Below are 12,066 nucleotides of genomic sequence, written 5' to 3'. Positions count from 1 at the left end.
TGGTGATTACTCAACTGAAATGAAGGCTGATCCAGAGACCTCCAGAAAACCAAGTAGAACCCTGCAGACACCCCTCCAATTTCCAAATCCTTGCCATCACAAAGAGATCTGCTATAAACATCATGATCTCTTTGGGAGTGCACTCATTTCCCAAGACTTCTCAGCTTCCAATTCTTTGCTACCATAAAAATAGATCCTTTTCTCCTTCCCGTTTTGAAAACTTTTTATTATATAGACCTAGTAGTAGTATTTCTGGAGCAGAGAATATGCACAATTTGATTGCCCCTTGGATAATTCCAAATTGCTCTCCAGAATGGTTGGATCAGTTCACAATTTTACCAATAGTACATTATTAATGGCCCAGTTTTCCCATATGCCCTCCAACAATTATCATTTTTCTTTGCTGTAATATTAGCCAATCTAATAAATATGAGGTGAGATATGAGTTGTTTTAGTTTGCATTTCTCTAATCAGTGATGATTTAGAACATTTTTTCATATGACTATAGTTAGATTTGATTTCTTCATCTGAAAACTTCATGTCCATTTATGTTCTTTGATCAATTGAGGAATGATTGTATTCTTATAAATTTGATTCAGTTCTCTATATATTTGAAAAAAATGACTTGTCAGAACACTTGTAAAAACTCTTTCCCAGTTTTCTGCTTTCCTTTTAATCTTGTTTGCATTGATTTTATTTGTGTGAAAACTTTTTAATTTAATGTAATCCAAACTATCCATTTTATATCTTGCAATGCTTTCCATTATCTCTTATTTGGTCAAAAACTCTTCACTTACCAAGATAAATTCTTCTGTGCACTCTAATTTGCTTATGGTATAGCTTTTTGTGTTTAAATAATATACCCATTTTGATCTTATCCTGATATATGGTATGAAATGTTGGTCTATGCCTACTTTCTGTCAAACTGTTCTCTAGTTTTTCTAGCAGTTTTTGTGAAATAGCGAGTTCTTATTCCAGAAACTAGGTCTGGGGCTTGCTAGCTTTGGGGATAAGAACTCACAACTTGACAAAAACTGGTGGGAAAACTGGAAACTAGTATGGCAGAAACTAGGCATTGATCCATACCTTACACTGTATACTAAGATAAGGTCAAAATGGGTTCATGATTTAGACATAAAGAGTGATATTATAAGCAAATTAGAAGAACATAGGATGGTTTACCTCTCAGATCTGTAACGAAAGAAGGAATTTATGACCAAAAAAGAACTGGATCTTATAATTGAACACCAAATAAAATTTTGATTATATTAAGCTAAAAAGTTTTTGTACAAACAAAACTAATGCAGACAAGATCAGAAGGGAAGCAGTAAATTGGGAAAAATTTTTACATTTAAGATTCTGATAAAGGCCTTATTTCTAAAATATATAGAGAATTGAATAAAATTTATAAGAATTCAAGCCATTCTGCAATTGATAAATAGTCAAAGGATATGAACAGTTTTCAGATGAAGAAATTAAAATGATTTCTAGTCATATAGAAAGTGCACTAAATCACTATTGATCAAAGAAATGAAATTAAGAAAACTCTGAGATACTACTACGCACCTCTCAGATTGGCTAAGATGACAGTGTAATGACTGGGCTAGCTCTTTGGAGGATCTTGGGACCAGTCTACTAAAGAGTGAAGTAGGCAGGAGAGCCATCAGGAGGATGGTCAAAGATAGAATCTCTCTATTAAAAAAAAAAATCTCTCTATTTCCAGTCCTCTCAGCCCTTAAATACCTCAGTATGATTACATCATTACAGCACACTAAGTATGTGTGAATTAGGGAACCATAACTAAGTACTAAGTATATGTAAACTAGAGAGCCATTATCTCATCAATTCCACTGAGTTAACACCTTGCTGTAAATATCTTTACTTCAAGTATAGTTTTCTCAGAGTCTCCCAATATCTATGTTCCTCTACATCTTCTGCTTTCCTTTGTTTTAGAACACAGGTGATCACACCCTCCCTGACTTCTCAGGAAGGGAGGTGAAAACACCAAAGGAAAATGAGGAGCCAAACCAGATACTGTTAGCAGGTTTCCTCTGGGCTGAAGGGTAATTGAAATAGGTATACATAAATTCATCAGCATGGAAAGCATTACACAAGCACATAGTAATACAACACAGGCTAGTAGTGATGTAACAAACAATATGAATCAACATGAGGAATTATATATGTCCATAAGTCCTAGAAGGAGGGTATATAAACAACAGGCACACATATACCTCCTTCAGCAGCCAAGAGATAGTCCAAAACAAATCTATTGTCCATTACTTCACATGTAAGGGAATTCAATGATTCCTGCAGGTTTTGAAGTCCTTCAACAGTCTCATCATATGTTAGGGAATCCAATGATTCCTAAAGATTTTGAAGTCCTGCAGCAGTCTTATTGACAATTTTTGACATTCACAAGTCAATTGCCATATGCTCTTATAGTGGTTAGCAGAGTCAATGATGGAACCACCTGATGTTTCTTGGGCCTTCTCCCTCATTTCAAGGGTCTTCTTTGTCTCCCTCTGATGGACAAGGCGAATACGGCTCGTTGTACCCATCTGATTCCTTCTCCATCTGTAGAGATACAAGCAAACCCTCTACCCCAAGAAGTTAATCTATCTGGTCCCTTCCATTCATCATTTTGTAGTTCTCTCCACGTCACCTGGCGATTATCTAAAGATAGTGGAGGTGCTCCCACTGGACACTGCCCTTTCAGTGGGTTATAAAACCTGGTTTCCAGAGCCAGTGCATCTTTGTCAAAAATCAAGAAGTTAATTGTATAAAAAGCTAAATTTAGAAGTTCTCTAGGGTTACCTGTGGTTCCCCCTTTCTTTTGTTTTTGGAGGAACGTCTTAATGTCTGTTTCTCCTCTCTCCTATCACCTATCCTTGAGGATTAAAGGGTATGCCAGTGGTATATAAAATCTGATACTGTGCATAGAAGTGTGCAAAATGTTTAGAAATATATGCAGGTCCATTATCTGTTTTTATTGCTTGTGGCATACCCATAATTGCAAATGCAATAGGCAGCAAAACTATAATAGTGGGAGATCTCAACCTTGCACTCTCAGAATTAGATAATCTTTTTGTACAGCAAAATAACTGTTTGGACATGTATACATATATTGTATTTAACTTATACTTTCACATATTTAACATGTATTAGTTAACCTGCCATCTGGGGGAAGAGGTGGGTGGAAGGAGGGGAAAAATTGAAACAAAAGGTTTTGCAATTGTCAATGCTGGAAAATTACCTATGCATAAATTTTTTGTAAAAATAAAAAAATAAGGAATTCAGTGGCCACTTGGGCTGTCTCTTTTGCTGCTGGTATTACAAAAGTAAATCCTGAAAAGGTGTCCACTACAACATGGATAAAATTCAGAAAACCAAAAGATTTATAATGGGTCACATCCATTTGCCAAATTTCATTGGGTCTCAAACCACGAGGGTTCTTCCCTAGAAGGAGTGTAGGAGCATGGAAAGGAAGGTAAGCTGTACAGGATTACTATGCTCCTAGCTTCGTCTTCTATTATCCCAAATTGCAAACATAAAGCTTGAGCAGCCTGATGATATTTACAGTGAGATTTTTGGGCTGCCTGAAATAAAGGAGTATTGGCAAACATGGTTAGAAAACTATCTGCCTTTGAATTTCCATATAATAGGCCCTGGAAATCCACTATGAGAGTGGACCTGAAAAATACAAATGCTTTCTCACTTGCTCTTGAAGTTCCTTAAAGAGCTGATATATATTAGAAGCTCCAAATTTTATTTGGATTGTGGCAATTCTTTTGTAGCAAAAACTGTATTTCCAAGGGTTTTTGAGTGATTCTTTCAACCATATTGGATAAAGCCAGTTCAACTTCTCTCAAAGCCTCTTGAGCTTCTTTTGTAAGCTGGGCTGGTGAGTTTAAAGGACTGTCTCCCCTTTAAATGGTATATAACGATTGCAATTGATAGGTACTCAAGCCTAACACTGGACGAAACCATTGGGTATCTCCTATGAATTTCTGAAAGTCATTTAAAGTGAAAGTTTTTGTACTATAAGCACCTTAGGATATACTTCATATCCTAAATATTGAAAAGGAGCATTTATTTGAATTTTTTCTGGAGCTATATGCAATTTGTAGTTCCTTAGTGTTTCAATTGTCTTTTGTAGACATGCCTCTAACATTTGTTCCTCAGGTGCACATCCCAATATATCATCCATGTAATGTTATAACATTACTTTTGCATCCCACAAGGAGGCAAAGAAAAACCTATCATATCTGAGGGAATTTAGAGAGGGGGAGGAACATTGTGTAAATCTCACTCTCATCGGAGTTGGCTCAAAGAGAAAATAATTGACATATTTGTTTTACAGAGAATTCTCTCTCATCTTATTAAAAAATGGGAGAAGAAAAGGGAAAAGGAAAGGAGTAGTAAGGGAAGGGTACAAGAAAGGGGAAGGGATTTAAAGGGAGAAGAGAGGGATACTAAAGAGGGAGGGCTGCGTGACAAAATTGGAGCCCATAAACTTAATCCTGGAGAAAGGGTTCGGTGAGGGGGGCAAGGAAAAAAAAGCATAATCTAGGGATAATATGATGGCAGAAAATACAGAATTAGTAATTTTAACTGTAAATGTGAATGGGATGAACTCTCACGTTAAGCAGAGGCAGATAGCAGACTGGATCAAAAGTTAGAACCCTACAATATGCTGTTTATAGGAAACACATTTAAAGCAGGGAGATACATACAGAATAAAGGTAAAAGGCTGGAGCAGAATCTATTATGCTTCAAGTGAAGTAAAAAAAAGCAGGAGTAGCCACCCTTATCTCAGATCAAGCAAAAGCAAAAATTGATCTAATTAAAAGAGATAAGGAAGTAAACTATATCTTGCTAAAAGGAAGCATAGACAATGAAGCAATATCAATACTAAACATATATGCACCAAGTGGTATAGCATCTAACTTCCTAAAGAAGAAGTTAAGAGAGTTGCAAGAAGAAATAGGCAGCAAAACTATAATAGTGGGAGATCTCAACCTTGCACTCTCAGAATTAGATAATCTTTTTGTACAGCAAAATAACTGTTTGGACATGTATACATATATTGTATTTAACTTATACTTTCACATATTTAACATGTATTAGTTAACCTGCCATCTGGGGGAAGAGGTGGGTGGAAGGAGGGGAAAAATTGAAACAAAAGGTTTTGCAATTGTCAATGCTGGAAAATTACCTATGCATAAATTTTTTGTAAAAATAAAAAAATAAAAAATAAATTAAAAAAAATAACATTACTTTTGGAAATGCTTTTCTTCCTGGAGTAAGAGCAGCATCAACATACCTTTGGCACATAGTAGGGCTATTTTTCCTTCCCTGTGGCAAAATTGTCCATTCATATCTTTTATAAGGCTCAGCTAAGTTAACACTGGGCACTGAAATAGAATAGAAATAATCCTTAATGTCTATAATCCAAAGAGGCCATTCTCTAGGCAATTGAGTAGGAGATGGAAGTTCAAGCTGAAGAGTTCCCATAGTTTCCATCTGTTCATTTACTTTTTTTAAATCAGTCAACATCCCCCATTTTCCAGATTTCTTTTTTTACAACAAATATAGGGGAATTCCAAAGACTTAGAGAAAGTTCTTAAGTGTGCTTGGTCAAGTTGCTCTTGTACTATAATCTAATAAGGCCTGAATTTTATCACTTGCTAAGGGCCACTGTTCTACCCACACTGGTGTAACAGTTTTCCATTGAATGGGAACAGGTGAGAGTGCAAGCAGGTCTTCAAAAGCAGCCCTGCCTAAAAAGCCAAAGTACTCATTTCTAATCCTAACTGTTGTAAAATATCTATTCCCCACAGATTGGTGGGGATTTTTTTCTACTACAAAGGAGAAAAACTCCTGTCTCACCTTCAAATGTCCACCTTAAAGGAGTAGCACTAACTTTAGCTGCTATTGATCCTCCTATGTCAGACATATAGATGTCTGCCTTGATCTTTGGCCAATGACTGGGCCAACTGTCACCTCTAATGACTATACAATCTACACCTAATCTACCAATCCTTGGTATGCCATTTACATAGATAGTGAGCATAGGGCAGTCAGCTGTAACAGCTGCAGTCTAGAATATTGTTGGATTCTGTTGTTGGGAGTCAAAATCTGGGTAAATATCACCAGATTGCCTATCAAGAGTGTGTATCAGTAACCATGATGCTACTACTACTCCTGGGTAATAAGTCACAGATTTTCTACCTGTATTAGTGATTGGGATATTAGCTACACATTCCCCAATTTCCCAAATCAGTGTATGGATGGACACTGTTTTGTAAGTACTCTCAGGAGGTGAAATGGTCAAGCCTACTGTGCCTGGAAATTAGATATGGATCCACACTTAACACCATATATCAAGATAAGATCAAAATGGGTCTATGATTTAGGCATAAAGAATGAGATCATAAATAGATTAGAGGAACAGAGAATAGTCTATCTCTCACACCTGTGGAGGAGGAAGGAATTTATGACCAGAGGAGAACTAGAGATCATTATCGATCACAAAATAAAAGATTTTGATTACATCAAACTAAAAAGTTTCTGTACAAACAATACTAATGCAAACAAGATTAGAAGGGAAGTAACAAATTGGGAAAATATTTTTACAATTAAAGGTTCTGATAAAGGTCTCATTTCCAAAATATATAGAGATCTGACCCTAATTTATAAGAAATCAAACCATTCTCCAATTGATAAATGGTCAAATGAACAGACAATTCTCAGATGATGAAATTGAAATTATATCCACTCATATGAAAGAGTGTTCCAAATCACTACTGATCAGAGAAATGCAAATTAAGACAATTCTGAGATACCACTACACACCTGTCAGATTGGCTAAGATGACAGGAACAAAGTATGATGAATGTTGGAGGGGATGTGGGAAAACTGGGACACTAATACATTGTTGGTGGAGTTGTAAAAGAATCCAACCATTCTGGAGAGCAATTTGGAATATGCCCAAAAAGTTATCAAAATGTGCATACTCTTTGATCCAGCATTGCTGCTATTGGGCTTATATCCCAAAGAAATACTGAGGAGGGGAAAGGGACCTGTATGTGCCAAAATGTTTGTGGCAGCTCTTTTCGTAGTGGCTAGAAACTGGAAAATGAACAGATATCTATCAATTGGAGAGTGGTTAGGTAAATTATGGTATATGAATGTTATGGGATATTATTGTTCTGTAAGAAATGACCAGCAGGACGAAAACAGAGAGGTTTGGAAAGACTTACATCAACTGATGCTGAGTGAAATGAATAGAACCAGAAGATCGCTGTACACTTCAATGCTGTATGAAGATGTATTCTGATGGAAGTGGATATCTTCAACATAAAGAAGATCCAACTCACTTCCAGTTGATCAATGATGGACAGAAACAATTACACCCAGAGAAGGAACACTGGGAAGTGAATGTAAATTGTTAGCATTACTGTCTATCTACCCAGGTTACTTATACCTTTGGAATCTAATACTTAACGTGCAACAAGAAAATTGGATTTACACACATATATTGTATCTAGGTTATACTGTAACACATGTAAAATGTATGGGATTGCCTGTCATCTAGGGGAGGGAGTAGAGGGAGGGAAGGGATAATTTGGAAAAAAATGATTACAGGGATAATGTTACAAAAAAATTACTCATGCATATATACTGTCAAAAATTTATAATAAAGTGACTTTGTTTTCAATAAAAAAAAAAAAGAAAAAAGCCTACTGTGCCTGGAGGCAAAGGATCAATAGGCCGGACAGGGATAGACTTCACCTCTCCAGGGGATATCTCAGTAGTCCCAGCTACATACAACTCTATTCTCCCCAATTCTTTCTCCTATCAGGTTGCTTCTCGGCTAATTGGTCATATCTGAGTACTGAACTTCTAAAGACTCTCTGAATGTAACATCGGCTGCCATCATGCTCTAAGTGTTTTTTGCCTGTGGCCCTGGAGCTGGGTCCCACTTCCAGTTTCCCTGAGTTAGTCTACATTCTGATGCCCAATGGAAGCCTCTATTGCATTTTGGATGTTTTGGACATAGGGACATAGGGTTTTGTTCTCTCACCCTGTCTTCTATGCCAACATTGAGCTTTCAAATGCCCTACTTTACCACACTGAAAGCACTGATGAGTCTCTCTAAAAGTCCCCAAAAGGGCCCCTGTCTTCCCTTGTTCATCATAGCCTGGGTATAAAAGGTTTTTGTGCCCACTGTGGCACAGTGTCTTATGATCTCCTTTAAAGGAGCATCCTTGTGTAGTCCTAGTATAATTCTTCTACAAACCTCTTTAGCATTTTCTCTAGCAAGTTGTCTTATCATAATTTCTGTTGCTGCATTTTTACCAGTAGTTTGCATGACAGCTATCTGCAGATGTTCCACAAAATCAGCGAAGGGTTCAGTTGGACCTTGCACCATTTTTGTTTAGACTTCCCCTCTATCTTGACTTCCTGGGAGGAAGCCCCATTCTTTGATAGCAGCAGAAGCAATTTGCTCACATGCTGCTACAGATGACTTAATCTGTGCTAAAGTGTCTGCATAAGGACCTAAGCCTGCTAGTTAATCAAAGGTGACTGGTATATTAACTCCAGATTACCTATTTCATTGGGGTTGTATATACTCAGAAAACCACAACAAGTTTTGTCCAAGTTCTAAACATATCTTTGCTATAAATTTCCAATCAATAGGGGTTAAAATTTCATAACCCAAATTCTCTAATACCATCTTAACATAAGATGCCTGTAGACCCATAAAGAGTGCAAACCTTTTTCAAGTCTTTGATAGTTTCCAAATTAAAAGGAGTGTATCTTCTTTCTTGAGTTGAAGAGTCAAACTCTTCAATAACAGGGTATGCTTCTATTTTCAAATCAGATGTATCCTGTCTTACTTTAGCTTTAATTAATGCTTTTTGGAATCATGTCATAGGGAATGGACAAAGCTGCTGCATGGGTGGTGGTGATGGTGTCACTGCCTCTCCCACTCCTTCTCTCTTCACCCACGAAGGCAAAATTCAGGGGAGAGGATCATGTAATGGGGAATGCCCTATGGGTTCCTGCTTAGAAGCGCCACACTCCCTAATTTCATCAGCACTGTACTTATTTCCTTTCTTGCCCAATTCTTCATGCTTTTCAGCTGCTTTGTCACTACCATCCCCTTACTGCTCTTTCTCCTTTTTCCTTATTTTAAAACTTGTGGGATTCCTTAAAGCTAATTGTATTATGTTTTATATATAGAATGTTTCCTCAGGAATTGAATCAGGACCATTATCTTCATAATATTCAAATAGTTGCTCTCCCACTAGTTACTACTTATCTGGCTCTAATTTTTCTTCCTCTGAGAACCAAGAAGACATGAACTCTAATATTTCTAAGAGTCCAATGATCTGTTGCCATGTTACTAACAAACCTTGCTTCTTTATTAACCTATCTTTCTATACACTTCTCTTGGGATGGGGAAGGCAGTTTTCTTAGTATTTGCCCCATTTTAGCTGAAAAATGAAAGTGACTAGTTTACTCACCCTATTTCTGGGTCACAGGGATTTCTCCACTGATACTTATGGTCAAATCAGTTGAACTGCTGATTGTAGGTTCTTATGTCTAGAGCCTCAAAATGTAAGTGTGCTCCTTTCAGTGCCCCACATTGGGCACCAAAATGTAATGTCCAGACTGGTGGATCTCAGGATCAGCCTAGGTCTTAGTGGAGAAGTGAAGTAGGCAAGAGAGCCACCGGGAAAATGATCAATGATGGAACCTCTCTATTTCCAGTCCTCTCAGCCCTTAAATACCTCAGTATGATTACATCATTATAGCACACTAAGTATGTGTAAACTAGGGAACCATTATATCACCATATTAAATATTAAATATATATAAACTAGAGAACCATTATCTCAACAATTTCACTTAGTTAACACCCTGCTGTAAGTATCTTTGTTTCAAATATGTTTTTCTCAGAGTTCCCCAATATCTGTGGATTTCAACAGACAGGAAAAGCTAATGATGAATGTTGGAGGGAATATGAGAAAGATGGGACACTGATACATTGTTGGTGGAACTCTGAATGGATCCAGCCATTCTGGAGAGCAATTTGGAACTATGCTCAAAAAATTATCAAACTGAATATCCTTTGATCCAGTAGTGTTACTATTGTGCTTATATCCCAAAGGAGAAAAAATGACTCATGTGTACAAAAAATGTTTGTTGCAGCCCTTTTCATAGTGGCAAGAAACTGAAAAGTGAGTGGATGCCCATCAATTGGAGAACAGATGAATAAGTTATGGTATATGAATGTTATGGAATATTATTGTTCTATAAGAAACTATTAGCAAGATGATTTTAAAGAGGCCTGGAGAGACTTACATGAACTGATGTTAAGAGAAGTGAGCAGAACCAGGAGATTATTATACACAGCAACAACAATATTATACAATGATCAATTCTGATGGACCTGACTCTTTCACAACGAGATGATAAGGCCAGTTTCAGTGATCTTGTGATGAAGAAAGCCATCAACAAACAGAGAGAGGACTGCAGGAACTGAGTGTGGATCATAACATTCTCACTCTTTTTGTTGTTGTTCATTTACATTTTGTTTTCTTATTCATTTTAATTTTCTTTTTGATTTGATCTTTCTTGTGCAGCAAGATAAATGTATAAATATGTTTACATATATTGTAACATGTATAACATATATTGGATTATTGCCATCTAGAGGAGAGGGTAAGGGAAAGGAGGGAAAAATTTGGAACACAAGATTATGCAAGGATCAGTGTTGAAAATTTATTTGTGCACATATTTTGAAAATAAAAAGCTTTAATTTAAAAAAGTTAAAACAAATAAACAAAAAAAAAAGACTGGGGTTTGTGGGTTTATTAATCACTAGTGTTATCTAATCTATTCCACAATTTCTTTTCCTTAGCCAATAACAGATAGCTTTGATAGTTATCATTTTATAATATAGTTTGAGAACCAGTATGACTGGGCCACATTCCTCTCTATTTTTTTCATTTATTCTCTTAATAGTCTTTTGTTCTTCCAGAGAAATGTTATTTTTTTCTAGCTCTATAAATTAGTTTTTGGCAATTTGATTGGCATAGCACTGAATAAGTAAATTAAGTTGAGAGAATTGTCATTTTTATTATATTGGCTTAGCCTACCCATAAGCAATTAATATTACTCAACAGATCTGATTGTATTTCAGTGACAAGTGTTTTGTAATTGTGTTTATATAGTTCTTAGAATTATCTTAGCAGGTAGACTCCCAAGCATTATATGTTATTTATAGTTATTTTAAGTGAAATTTCTTTTTCTATCTTGTTTTGTTCTATATTGTTGCTGGACTTTGTAATACAGATATTCTTTTGATTTAGATGGGTTTATTTTATATTCTGCAACTTTTGCTAAAGCTTTTAATTAACTCAATTAATTTTAATTTATTCTCTATGATATCACATCATCTGCAAAATACTTTTGTTAGTACATTGCCTATTCTAATTCCTTCAATTTTTTTCTTCTTTTGTTATTGTAGCTAACAATTTCAGGACAATATTGAAAAATGGTGGTAACGGTTATATTTCTTCATCTCTGATCTTATTTGGAAAATTTAAAGGTTATCTCTATTATAGATGATTTTTGTTGATCGTCTTAGATAGATACTACTTAACATTTTAAGGAAAGCTTCATTTATCCCTATGCTTTCCAGCATTTTTAATAGGAACAGGAGTTGACATAGACAATAATAGGGTTTCTGTTGGCCTTATTATTAATATGGTTAATTGTACTTAAAGTGGGTTGTGGTCCCTTTAAGAAACTATTTCTTATTGATCTGTGATTCCTTTCAGATTTTCAGCCTTTCCTGACTGAGGCAAATCCTCCCCAGACAAGTTGACTTTTCAGGATGCCAGAGCCTTTGATTCAATTACAAATCCTGGTCAAAAAGCATCCTTTTGAATTCCAATAGGAGATTCAGGCTCTCCCAGCCCCCACTGGGTCTAAGCCAACTTGGGCTGTCCCAGCTCCCACTAACACACTCAATATAAAAGAGCCAAA

This window comes from Sminthopsis crassicaudata, chromosome 2 (genome assembly GCF_048593235.1).
Source record: "Sminthopsis crassicaudata isolate SCR6 chromosome 2, ASM4859323v1, whole genome shotgun sequence".
NCBI lineage: Eukaryota > Metazoa > Chordata > Mammalia > Dasyuromorphia > Dasyuridae > Sminthopsis > Sminthopsis crassicaudata.
Note: the sequence above shows the minus strand (reverse complement) of the source record.